The sequence below is a fragment of the Aristolochia californica genome, unplaced genomic scaffold, assembly GCF_029961685.1.
Source record: "Aristolochia californica isolate CCGP_79_NKW_82.1479 unplaced genomic scaffold, dmAriCali1.0.hap1 SCAF_12, whole genome shotgun sequence".
In the NCBI taxonomy this organism is placed as follows: Eukaryota; Viridiplantae; Streptophyta; class Magnoliopsida; order Piperales; family Aristolochiaceae; genus Aristolochia; species Aristolochia californica.
Window position 1 is genome coordinate 6,772,104 of NW_027181793.1, and position 12,735 is coordinate 6,784,838.

Here is a 12,735-nt window from a genome sequence, read left to right on the forward strand (position 1 = left end):
TGAACGTGCAGCGGGATATTTACTCGAGCCAACCAAGCCATTATTTTGCCCGTTTGCAAAAAAAGCTGACCTAACAATCATAGATGATTGTTAAGTGATTTTTCATTCGTAACGGGCAATATTATTGTAAGAAATGACTTATGGATTAGGAGTCAACACTCAATTAAAAATCCCCCGCCTCCCCCTTTTCCCGACGATTGCAAAACCTGAGAACTCAAAACTGAAAAGAGCTCACAATCCTTAAAAATCACAGACACTCTTTGGAATTATATCTCTCTACATTTGTGCATTATGCATCTCTATTTTAGATGTGCACTTTTTTCTTAAATCAAAACTGTGAGTTTTCGTTCTCCCTTCATGCCCTAAACAAAAAAAAGGTAAATAGATCACAACAAAATGTACATTTTTGAGTTTATGTATGGAAAAAAACTTAAAAAAATAACAAATGTAAGCAATGAAAATTTATTCACACACCACAAATGAACACTAAATTTTTGTTATCCAAGTTTGGGAAATTCCACTAGTTCAACCCTAATAGCTTGAAATTTTACAAGAAAGAGAATTCTTCTACACGTGTTTTAAAAATGGATATGCATGCTTGAAACATGTTAAAGATGCAAATGACCTATGGATCCAAAGCTTTTAATGAGAATAACAAACAATCATTAAATTCTAAAGTGAACGTGCGGCAGGATATTTACCCGAATCAAACAAGCCATTATTTTGCCCGTTTGCAAAAAGCTGACCTTACAATCATAGATGATTGTAATGTGATTTATCATGAGTAACGGGCTATATTTTTGTCACAAATGACACACGGCTTTGGAGTCAACAGTCAGTTAAACATACCCCACCTCCCCCTTTTCCCGACGATTGCAAAACCTGAGATATAAAAACTAAAAAGATCTTGCGATCCCTACAAATTACAAACACTTTTGGAATTATCTCTCCCTACATTTGTGCATTGTGCATCTGCATTTTAGATGTACCCTTTTTTCTTAAATCAAAACTTTGAGTTTTCGCTCTCCCTTCATCCCGTAAACAAAAAAAGGCAAATAGATCAAAACAAAATGAAAATTTTAGAGTTTATGTGAGAAAAAAAATAAAACAATAACAAATGTAAGTATAGAAAATTTATTCACACACCACAAATGAACAAAAAAGTTTTTTTTCCAAGTTTGGGAAATTCCACTAGTTCAACCCTAATTGCATGGAATTTTACAAGAAAGTGATTTCTTCTACATGTGTTTTAAAAATGGATATGCATGCATGAAACATGTTAAAGATGCAAATGGCCTATGGATCCAAAGCTTTTAAAGAGAATAAAAAACGCTCATTAATTTCTCAATGAACTTGCAGTGGGATATTTAGCAGAGTCAAACAAGCCATTATTTTGCCCGTTTACAAAAAGCTTACCTAACAATCATAGATGATTGTAAAGTAATTTATCATCCGTAACGAGCTATATTTTTGTAAGAAATGACATACGGAGTGGGAGTCAACAATCAGTTAGAAACACCCCGCCTCCCCTTTTACCTAACGATTGCGAAACCCGAGAAATAAAAACTAAAAAGAGCTTCAATTCCATAAAAATTACAGACACTCTTTGGAATTATCTCTCTCTTCATTTGTGAACTGTGCGTCTCCATTTTAAATGTACACCTTTTTCTTAAATCAAAACTTTGAGTTTTCTCTCTCCCTTCATCTCGTAAACAAAAAAAGGCAAATAGATCACAACAAATTGAAAATTTTAGAGTTTATGTATGGAAAAAATTTGAAACAATAACAAATGTGAGTAAAGAAAATTTATTCACACAACAAAAATTAACACAAAACTTTTGCTATCCAAGTTTGGGAAATTTCACTAGTTCACCCCTAATAGCTTGGAATTTTACAAGAAAGATATTTCTTCTACACGTGTTTTAAAAATGGATATGCAAGCTTGAAACATGTTAAAGATGCAAATGACCTATGGATCCAAAGGTTTTAAAGAGAATAACATACGCTCATTAAATTCTCTTGTGAACGTGCGGTGGGATATTTACACGAGTCAAACAAGCCATTATTTTGCCCATTTGCGAAAAGCTGACCTAACAATCATTGATGAATTGTAAAGTGATTTATCAAGTCTAACGGGCTATATTTTTGTAAGAAATGACTTATGGATAGGAAGTCAACACTCAATTAAAAATCCCCCGCCTCCCCCTATTCCCGACGATTGCAAAACCTGAGATATAAAAACAAAAAAGAGCTTACAATCCCTAAAAATTACAGACACTCTTTGGAATTATCTCATTGTAAAATCGTGCATTGTGAATCTCCATTTTAGATGTACACTTTTTTCTTAAATCTAAATTTTGTGTTTTCGCTCCCCCTTCATTCCGTAAAAAAAAAAAAAAAGGCAAATTGATAACAACAAAATGAAAATTTTAGAGGTGATGTATGGAAAAAATAAAAAAAAATAAAAAATTTTATTTAAGAAAATTTATTCACAAACCACATATGAACACAAAAGTTTTGTTATCCAAGATATGGAAATTCCACTAGTTACCCCCTAATAGCTTGGATTTTACAAGAAAGAGATTTCTTCTACACGTGTTTTAAAAATGGATATACATGCTTGAAACATGTTAAAGATGCAAATGACCTATGGATCCAAAGCTTTTAATGAGAATAACAAACGCTCATTAAATTCTTAACTGAACGTGCGGCAGGATATTTACCCGAGCCAAACAAGCCATTATTTTGCCCGTTTGCAAAAAAAGTTGACCTAACTGTCATAGATGATTGTAAAGTGATTTTTCATTTGTAACGGGCAATATTATTGTAAGAAATGACTTACGGATTGGGAGTCAACACTCAATTAAAAATCCCCCGCCTCCCCCTTTTCCCGACGATTGCAAAACCTGAGAACTAAAAACCTAAAAGAGCTCACAATCCTTAAAAATCACAGACAGTCTTTGGAATTATATCTCTCTACATTTGTGCATTATGCATCTCCATTTTAGACGTACACTTTTTTCTTAAATCAAAACTTTGAGTTTTCGTTCTCCCTTCATGCCGTAAACAAAAAAAGGTAAATAGATCACAACAAAATGTAAATTTTAGAGTTTATGTATGGAAAAATGTTAAAACAATAACAAACGTAAGTAATGAAAATTTATTCACACGCCACGAATGAACACAAAATTTTTGTTATCCAAGTTTGGGAAATTCCACTAGTTCAACCCTAATAGCTTGAGATTTTATAAGAAAGAGAATTCTTCTACACGTGTTTTAGAAATGGATATGCATGCTTGAACCATGTCAAAGATGGAAATGACCTATGGATCCAAAGCTTTTATTGAGAATAAAAAATACTCATTAAATTCTAAAGTGAACGTGCGGCGGAATATTTACCCGAATCAAAGTAGCCATTATTTTGCCCGTTAGCAAAAAACTGACCTAACAATCATAGATGACTGTAATGTGCTTTATCATGAGTAACGGGCTATTTTTTTGTAAGAAATGACATATGGATTTGGAGTCAACAGTCAGTTAAAAAAACTCCGCCTCCCCCTTTTCCCGACGATTGCAAAACCTGAGATATAAAAACTAAAAAGATCTTACCATCCCTAAAAACTACAAACACTCTTTGGAATTATGTCTCCCTACATTTTTGCATTGTGCATCTCCATTTTAGATGTACACTTTTTTCTTAAATCAAAACTTTGAGTTTTCGCTCTCCCTTCATCCCATAAAGAAAAAAAGGCAAATTGATCACAACAAAATGAAAATTTTAGAGTTTATGTGAGAAAAAAAATTTAAAATATAACAAATATAAGTATAGAAAATTTATTCACACACCACAAATGAACACAAAAGTTTTGTTTTCCAAGTTTAGGAAATTCCACTCGTTCAACCCTAATTGCATGGAATTTACAAGAAAGAGATTTCTTCTACACGTGTTTTAAAATGGATATGCAAGCTTGAAATCTGTTAAAGATGCAAATGACCTGTGGATCCAAAGCTTTTAAAAGAATATAAAACGCTCATTAAATTCTCAATGAACGTGCGGTGGGATATTTACCCGAATCAAACAAGCCATTATTTTGCCCATTTGCAAAACGCTGACCTAACAATCATAGATGATTGTAATGTTATTTATCATCCGTAACGGGCTACATTTTTGTAAGAAATGACATACGGATAGGGGGTCAACAGTCAGTTAAAAATACCTCGCCTCCCCTTTTTCCCGACGATTGCAAAACCTGAGATATAAAAACTAAAAAGAGCTTAAATTCCCTAAAAATTACAGACACTCTTTGGAATTATCTCTCTCTACATTTGTGCACTATGCGTCTCCATTTTAAATGAACACTTTTTTCTTAAATCAAAACTTTGAGTTTTCTCTCTCCCTTCATCCCGTAAACAAAAAAAGGCAAATAGATCACAACAAATTGAAAATTTTAGAGTTTATGCATGGAAAAAATTTGAAACAATAACAAATGTAAGTAAATAAAATTTATTCACACACCAAAAATTAACACAAAACTTTTGGTATCCAAGTTTGGGAAATTCCACTAGTTCAACCCTAATAGCTTTGAATTTTACAAGAAAGATATTTCTTGTACACGTGTTTTAAAAATGGATATGCAAGCGTGAAACATGATAAAGATGCAAATGACCTATGGATCCAAAGCTTTTAAAGAGAATAACATACGCTCATTAAATTCTCTAGTGAATGTGCGGTGGGATATTTACGAGTCAAACTAGCCATTATTTTGCCCGTTTGAAAAAAGCTGACCTAACAATCATAGATGAATTTTAAAGTGATTTATCATGTGTAACGGGCTATATTTTTGTAAGAAATGACTTATGGATAGGGAGTCAACACTCAGTTAAAAATCCCCCGCCTCCCCCTTTTCCCGACGATTGCAAAACCAGAGATATAAAAACTAAAAAGAGCTTACAATCCCTAAAAATTACAAACACTCTTTGGAATTATCTCTTTCTAAATACGTGGAATGTGCATCTCCATTTTAGATGTACACTTTTTTCTTAAATCAAAATTTTGACTTTTCGCTCCCCCATCATATCGTTAAGGAAAAAAAAAGGCCAATTGACAACAACAAATTGAAAATTTTAGAGTTTAAGAATGAAAAAAAAAATGTAAGTAAAGAAAATTTATTCACAAACCACAAATGAACACAAAAGTTTTGTTATCATAGATTGGGAAATTCCACTAGTTCAACCCTAATAGGTTGGAATTTTGCAAGAAAGAGATTTGTTCTACACGTGTTTTAAAAATGGATATGCATGCTTGAAACATGTTAAAGATGCAAATGACCTATGGATCCAAAGCTTTTTATGAGAATAACCAACACTCATTAAATTCTGAAGTGAACGCGCGGCGGGATATTTACCCGAGTCAAACAAGCCATTATTTTGCCCGTTTTCAAAAAGCTGACCTAACAATCATAGATGATTTTAATGTGATTTATCATGAGTAACGGGCTATATTTTTGTAAGAAATGACATACGGATTGGGAGTCAACAGTCAATTAAAAATACCACACCTCCCCGTTTTCCTGACGATTGCAAAACCTGAGATACAAAAACTAAAAAGATCTTACAATCCCTAAAAATTACAAACACTTTTTGGAATTATCTCTCCCTACATTTGTGCATTGTGCATCTCCATTTTAGATGTACACTTTTTTCTTAAATCAAAACTTTCAGTTTTCGCTCTCCCTTCATCCTGTAAACCAAAAAAGGCAAATAGATCACAACAAAATGAAAATTTTAGAGTTTATGTGTGAAAAAAAATTAAAACAATAACAAAAGTAAGTATAGAAAATTTATTCACACACGACAAATGAACACAAAATTTTTGTTTTCCATGTTTGAGAAATTCCACTAGTTCAACCCTAATTGCATGAAATTTTACAAGAAAGAGATTTCTTCTACACATGTTTTAAAAATGGATATGCATGCTTGAAACATGTTAAAGATGCAAATGACCTATGGATCCAAAGCTTTTAAAGAGAATAACAAACGCTCATTAAATTCGTAACGGGCAATATTATTGTAAGAAATGACTTACGGATTGGGAGTCAACACTCAATTAAAAATCCCTCGCCTCCACCTTTTCCCGACGATTGCAAAACCAGAGAACTAAAAACCGAAAAGTGCTCACAATCCTTAAAAATCACAGACACTCTTTTGAATTATATCTCTCTACATTTGTGCATTATGCATCTCCATTTTAGATGTACACTTTTTTCTTAAATCAAAACTTTGAGTTTTTGTTCTCCCTTCATGCCGTCAACAAAAAAACGTAAATAGATCACACAAAATGCAAATTTTAGAGTTTATGTATGGAAAAAAATTAAAACAATAAGAAATATAAGTAGTGAAAATTTATTCACACACCACAAATGAACACAAAATTTTTGTTATCCAAGTTTGGGAAATTGCACTAGTTCAATCCTAATAGCTTGAAATTTTACAAGAAAGAGAATTCTTCTACACGTGTTTTAAAAATGGATATGCATTCTTGAAACATGTTAAAGATGCAAATGACCTATGGATCTAAAGCTTTTATTGAGAATAACAAACACTAATTAAATTCTCTAGTGAACGTGCGGCGGGATATTTACCTGAATCAAACAAGCCATTATTTTGCCCGTTTGCAAAAAGCTGACCTAACAATCATTGATGATTGTAATATGATTTATCATGAGTAACGGGCTATATTTTTTTAAGAAATGACATACGGATTTGGAGTCAACTGTCAGTTAAAACTACCCCGCCTCGCCCTTTTCCCGACAATTGCAAACCCTGAGATATAAAAACTAAAAAGACATTACAATCCCTAAAAATTACAAACACTCTTTGGAATTATCTCTCCCTAAATTTGTGCATTGTTTATCTCCATTTTAGATGTACACTTTTTGCTTTAATCAAAACTTTGAGTTTTCGCTCTCCCTTCAAGCCGAAAACAAAAAAAAGGCAAATTGATCACAACAAAATGAAAATTTAAGAGTTTATGTGTGAAAAAAAATTAAAACAATAACAAATGTAAGTATAGAAAATTTATTCACACACCACAAATGAACACAAAAGTTTTGTTTTCCAAGTTTGGGAAATTCCACAAGTTCAACCCTAATTGCATGGAATTTTACAAGTAAGAGATTTCTTCTACACGTGTTTTAAAAATAGATATGTATGCTTGAAACATGTTAATGATGCAAATGACCTATGGATCCAAAGCTTTTAAAACGAATAAAAAATGCTCATTAAATTCTCAATGAACATGCGGTGGGATATTTACTAGAGTCAAACAAGCCATTATTTTGCCCGTTTACAAAAAGCTTACCTAACAATCATAGATGATTGTAAAGTGATTTATCACCCGTAACGGGCTATATTTTTGTAAGAAAAGACTTACAGATTTGGAGTCAACACTCAGTTAAAAACACCACACCTCCCCCTTTACCCGACGATTGCAAAACCTGAGATATAAAAACTAAAAAGAGCTTAAATTCCCTAAAAATTACAGACACTCTTTGGAATTATCTTTCTCTACATTTGTGCACTGGGCGTCTCTATTTTAAATGTACACATTTTTTTAAATCAAAACTTTGAGTTTTCTCTCTCCCTTTATCCCGTAAACAAAAAAAAGGCAAATAGATCACAACAAATTGAAAATTTTAGAGTTTAAGTTTGGAAAAAATTTAAAACAATAACAAATGTAAGTAAAGAAATTTTTTTCACGCACCAAAAATTAACACAAAACTTTTGTTATCCAAGTTTGGGAAATTCCACTAGTTCAACCCTAATAGCTTGGAATTTTACAAGAAAGATATTTCTTGTACACGTGTTTTAAAAATGGATATGCAAGCTTGAAACATGTTAAAGATGCAAATGACCTATGTATCCAAAGCTTTTAAAGAGAATAAAAAACGCTCATTAAATTCTCAATGAACGTGCGGTGGGATATTAACCAGAGTCAAACAAGCCATTATTTTGCCCGTTTACAAAAAGCTTACCTAACAATCATAGATGATTGTAAAATGATTTATCATCCGTAACGGGCTATATTTTTGTAAGAAATGACTTACGGATTGGGAGTCAACACTCAGTTAAAAACACCCCGCCTCCCCCTTTACCCGACGTTTGCAAAACCTAAGATACAAAAACTAAAAAGAGCTTAAATTCCCTAAAAATTACAGACACTCTTTGGAATTATCTCTCTCTATATTTGTGCACTGTGCGTCTCCATTTTAAATGTACACTTTTTTCTTAAATCAAAACTTTGAGTTTTCTCTCTCCCTTCATTCGGTAAACAAAAAAAGGCAAATAGATCACAGCAAATTGAAAATTTTAGAGTTTATGTATGGAAAAAATTTAAAAAAATAAAAAAATGTAAGTAAAGAAAATTTATTCACACACCAAAAATTCACACAAAACTTTTGTTATCCATGTTTGGGAAATTCCACTAGTTCAACCCTAATAGCTTGGAATTTTACAAGAAAGATATTTCTTGTACACGTGTTTTAAAAATGGATATGCAAGCTTGAAACATGTTAAAGATGCAAATGACCTATGGATCCAAAGCTTTTAAAGAGAATAACATACGCTCATTAAATTCTCTAATGAACGTGCGGTGGGATATTTACCCGAGTCAAACAAGCCATTATTTTGCCCATTTGCAAAAAGCTGACCTAACAATCATTGATGAATTGTAAAGTGATTTATCATGTGTAACAGGCTATATTTTTGTTAGAAATGACATATCGATAGGGAGTCAACACTCAGTTAAAAATCCCCCGCCACCCCCTTTTCCCGACGATTGCAAAACCTGAGATATAAAAACTAAAAAGAGCTTACAATCCCTAAAAATTACAGACACTCTTTGGAATTATCTCTTTCTAAATTCATGCATTGTGCATCTCCATTTTAGATGTACACTTTTTTCTTAAATCAAAATTTTGAGTTTTCGCTCCCCCTTCATATCGTAAAAAAAAAAAAATAAACAGGAAATTGATAACATTAAAACGAAAATTTTAGAGTTTATGTATGGAAAAAATAGAAAAAATAAAAAATGTAAGTAAAGAAAATTTATTCACAAACCACAAATGAACACAAAAGTTTTGTTAACCAAGATTGGGAAATTCCAATAGTTCAACCCAAATAGCTTGCAATTTTACAATAAAGACTTCTAGACGTGTTTTAAAAATGGATATGCATGGTTGAAACATGTTAAAGATGCAAATGACCTATGGATTCAAAGCTTTTAATGAGAATAACAAACGCTCATTAAATTTTTAAGTGAACGTGCGGCGGGATATTACCCTAGCCAAACAAGCCATTATTTTACCCATTTGAAAAGAAAACTGACCTAACAATCATAGATGATTGTAAAGTGATTTTTCATTCATAACGGGCAATATTATTGTAAGAAATGACTTACGTATTGGGCGTCAACACTCAATTAAAAATTCCCCGCCTCCCCCTTTTCCCGACGATTGCAAAACCTGAGAACTAAAAACTGAAAAGAGCTCGCAATCCTTAAAAATCACAGACACTCTTTGGAATTATATCTCTCTACATTTGTGCATTATGCATCTCCATTTTAGATATACACTTTTTTCTTAAATCAAAACTTTGGTTTTCGTTCTCCCTTCTTGCCGTAAACAAAAAAAGGTAAATAGATCACAACAAAATGTAAATTTTAGAGTTTGTGTATGGAAAAAAATTAAAACAATAACAAATGTAAGTAATGAAAATTTATTCACACACCACAAATGAACACAAAATTTTTGTTATCCAAGTTTGGGAAACTCCACTAGTTCAACCCTAATAGCTTGAAATTTTACAAGAAAGAGAATTCTTCTACATGTGTTTTAAAAATGGATATGCATGCTTGAAATATGTTAAAGATGCAAATGAACTATGGATCCAAAGCCTTTAATGAGAATAACAAACACTCATTAAATTCTCTAGTGAACGTGCGGCAGGATATTTACCCGAGTCAAACAAGCCATTATTTTGCCCGTTTGCAAAAAGCTGACCTAACAATCATAAATGATTGTAATGTGTTTTATCATGAGTAACGGGCTATATTTTTGTAAGAAATGACGTACGGCTTTGGAGTCAACAGTCGGTTAAAAATACCCTGCCTCCCCCTTTTCCCGACGATTCCAAAACCTGAGATATAAAAACTAAAAAGATCTTACAATCCCTAAAAATTACAAACACTCTTTGGAATTATGTCTCCCTAAATTTGTGCATTGTGCATCTCAATTTTAGTTGTGCACTTTTTTCTTAAAACCAAACTTTGAGTTTTCGCTCTCCCTTCATCCCGTAAACAAAAAAAAGGCAAATTGATCACAACAAAATGAAAATTTTAGAGTTTATGTGTGAAAAAAAATTAAAACAATAACAAATGTAATTATAGAAAATTTATTCACACACCACAAATGAACACAAAAGTTTTGTTTTCCAAGTTTGGGAAATTCCACTAGTTCAACCCTAGTTGCATGGAATTTTACAAGAAAAAGATTTCATCTACACATGTTTTAAAAATGGATATACATGCTTGAAACATGTTAAAGATGCAAATGACCTATGAATCCAAAGCTTTTAAAGAGAATAAAAAACGCTCATTAAATTCGCAATGAACGTGCGGTGGGATATTTACCCGAGTCAAACAAGCCATTATTTTGGCCATTTACAAAAAGCTTACCTAACAATCGTAGATGATTGTAAAGTGATTTATCATCCGTAACGGGCTATATTTTCGTGAGAAATGACTTACGAATTGGGAGTCAACACTCAGTTAAAAACACCCCGCCTCCCCCTTTACCCTACGATTGCAAAACCTAAGATATAAAAACTAAAAAGAGCTTAAATTCCCTAAAAATTACAGACACTCTTTGGAATTATCTCTCTCTACATTTGTGCACTGTGCGTCTCAGTTTTAAATGAACACTTTTTTCTTAAATTAAAACTTTGAGTTTTCTCTCTCCCTTCATCCCGTAAACAAAAAAATGAAAATAGATCACAGCAAATTGAAAATTTAAGAGTTTATGTATGATAAAAATTTAAAACAATAACAAATGGAAGTAAAGTAAATTTATTCATACACCAAAAATTAACACAAAACTTTTGTTATCCAAGTTTGGGAAATTCCACTAGTTCAACCCTAATAGCTTGGAATTTTACAAGAAAGATATTTCTTCTACACGTGTTTTACAAATGGATATGCAAGCTTGAAACAAGTTAAAGAAGCAAATGGATCCAAAGCTTTTAAAGGAGAATGACTTACGCTCATTAAATTCTCTAGTGAACGTGCGGTAGGATATTTACCGAGCAAACAAGCAATTATTTTGCCCATTTGCAAAAAGCTAACCTAACAATCATTGATGAATTGTAAAGTGATTTATCATTGTAATTGGCTATATTTTTTTTAGAAATGACATATGGATAGGGAGTCAACACTCAGTTAAAAATCCCCCGCCTCCCCCTTTTCCCGACGATTGCAAAACCTGAGATATAAAAACTAAAAAGAGTTCACAATCCCTAAAAATTACTGACACTCTTTTGAATTATCTCTTTCTAAATTCATGCATTGTTCATCTCCATTTTTGAAGTACACTTTTTTCTTAAATCAAAATTTTGAGTTTTCGCTCCCCCATCATATCGTAAAAAAAAAAAAAAAAGGAAAATTGATAACCACAAAATGAAAATTTTAGAGTTTATGTATGGAAAAAATAAAAAAAATAAAAAATATAAGTAAATAAAATTTATTAACAAACCACAAATGAACACAAAATTTTGTTATCCAAGATTGGGAAATTCCAATAGTTCAACCCTAATAGCTTGCAATTTTACAAGAAAGAGATTCCTTCTACACGTGTTTTAAAAATGGATATGCATGCTTGAAACATGATAAAGATTCAAATGACCTATGGATTCAAAGCTTTTAATGAGAATAACAAAGACTCATTAAATTCTTAAGTGAACGTGCGGCGGGATATTTACCCGAGCCAAAAAAGCCATTATTTTGCCCGTTTGAAAAAAAAACTGACCTAACAATCATAGATGATTGTAAAGTGATTTTTCATTCTTAACGGGCAATATTACTGTAAGAAATGACTTACGTATTGGGAGTCAACACTCAATTAAAAATCCCCTGCATCCCCCTTTTCCTGACGATTGCAAAACCTGAGAACTAAAAACATAAAAGAGCTCACAATCCTTAAAAATCACAGACACTCTTTGGAATTATATCTCTCTACATTTGTGCATTATGCATCTCCATTTTAGATGTACACTTTTTTCTTAAATCAAAACTTTGGTTTTCGTTCTCCCTTCATGCTGTAAACAAAAAAAGGTAAATAGATCACAACAAAATGTAAATTTTAGAGTTTATGTATGGAAAAAATTGAAAACAATAACAAATGTAAGTAATGAAAATTTATTCACACACCACAAATGAACATAAAATTTTTGTTATCCATGTTTGGGAAACTCGACTAGTTCAACCCTAATAGCTTGAAATTTTACAAGAAAGAGAATTCTTCTACACGTGTTTTAAAAATGGATAAGCATGCTTGAAACATGTTAAAGATGCAAATGAGCTTTGGATCCAAAGCTTTTAATGTGAATAAAAAACACTCATTAAATTCTCTAGTGAACGTGCGGCGGGATATTTACCCGAATCAAACAAGCCATTATTTTGCCCGT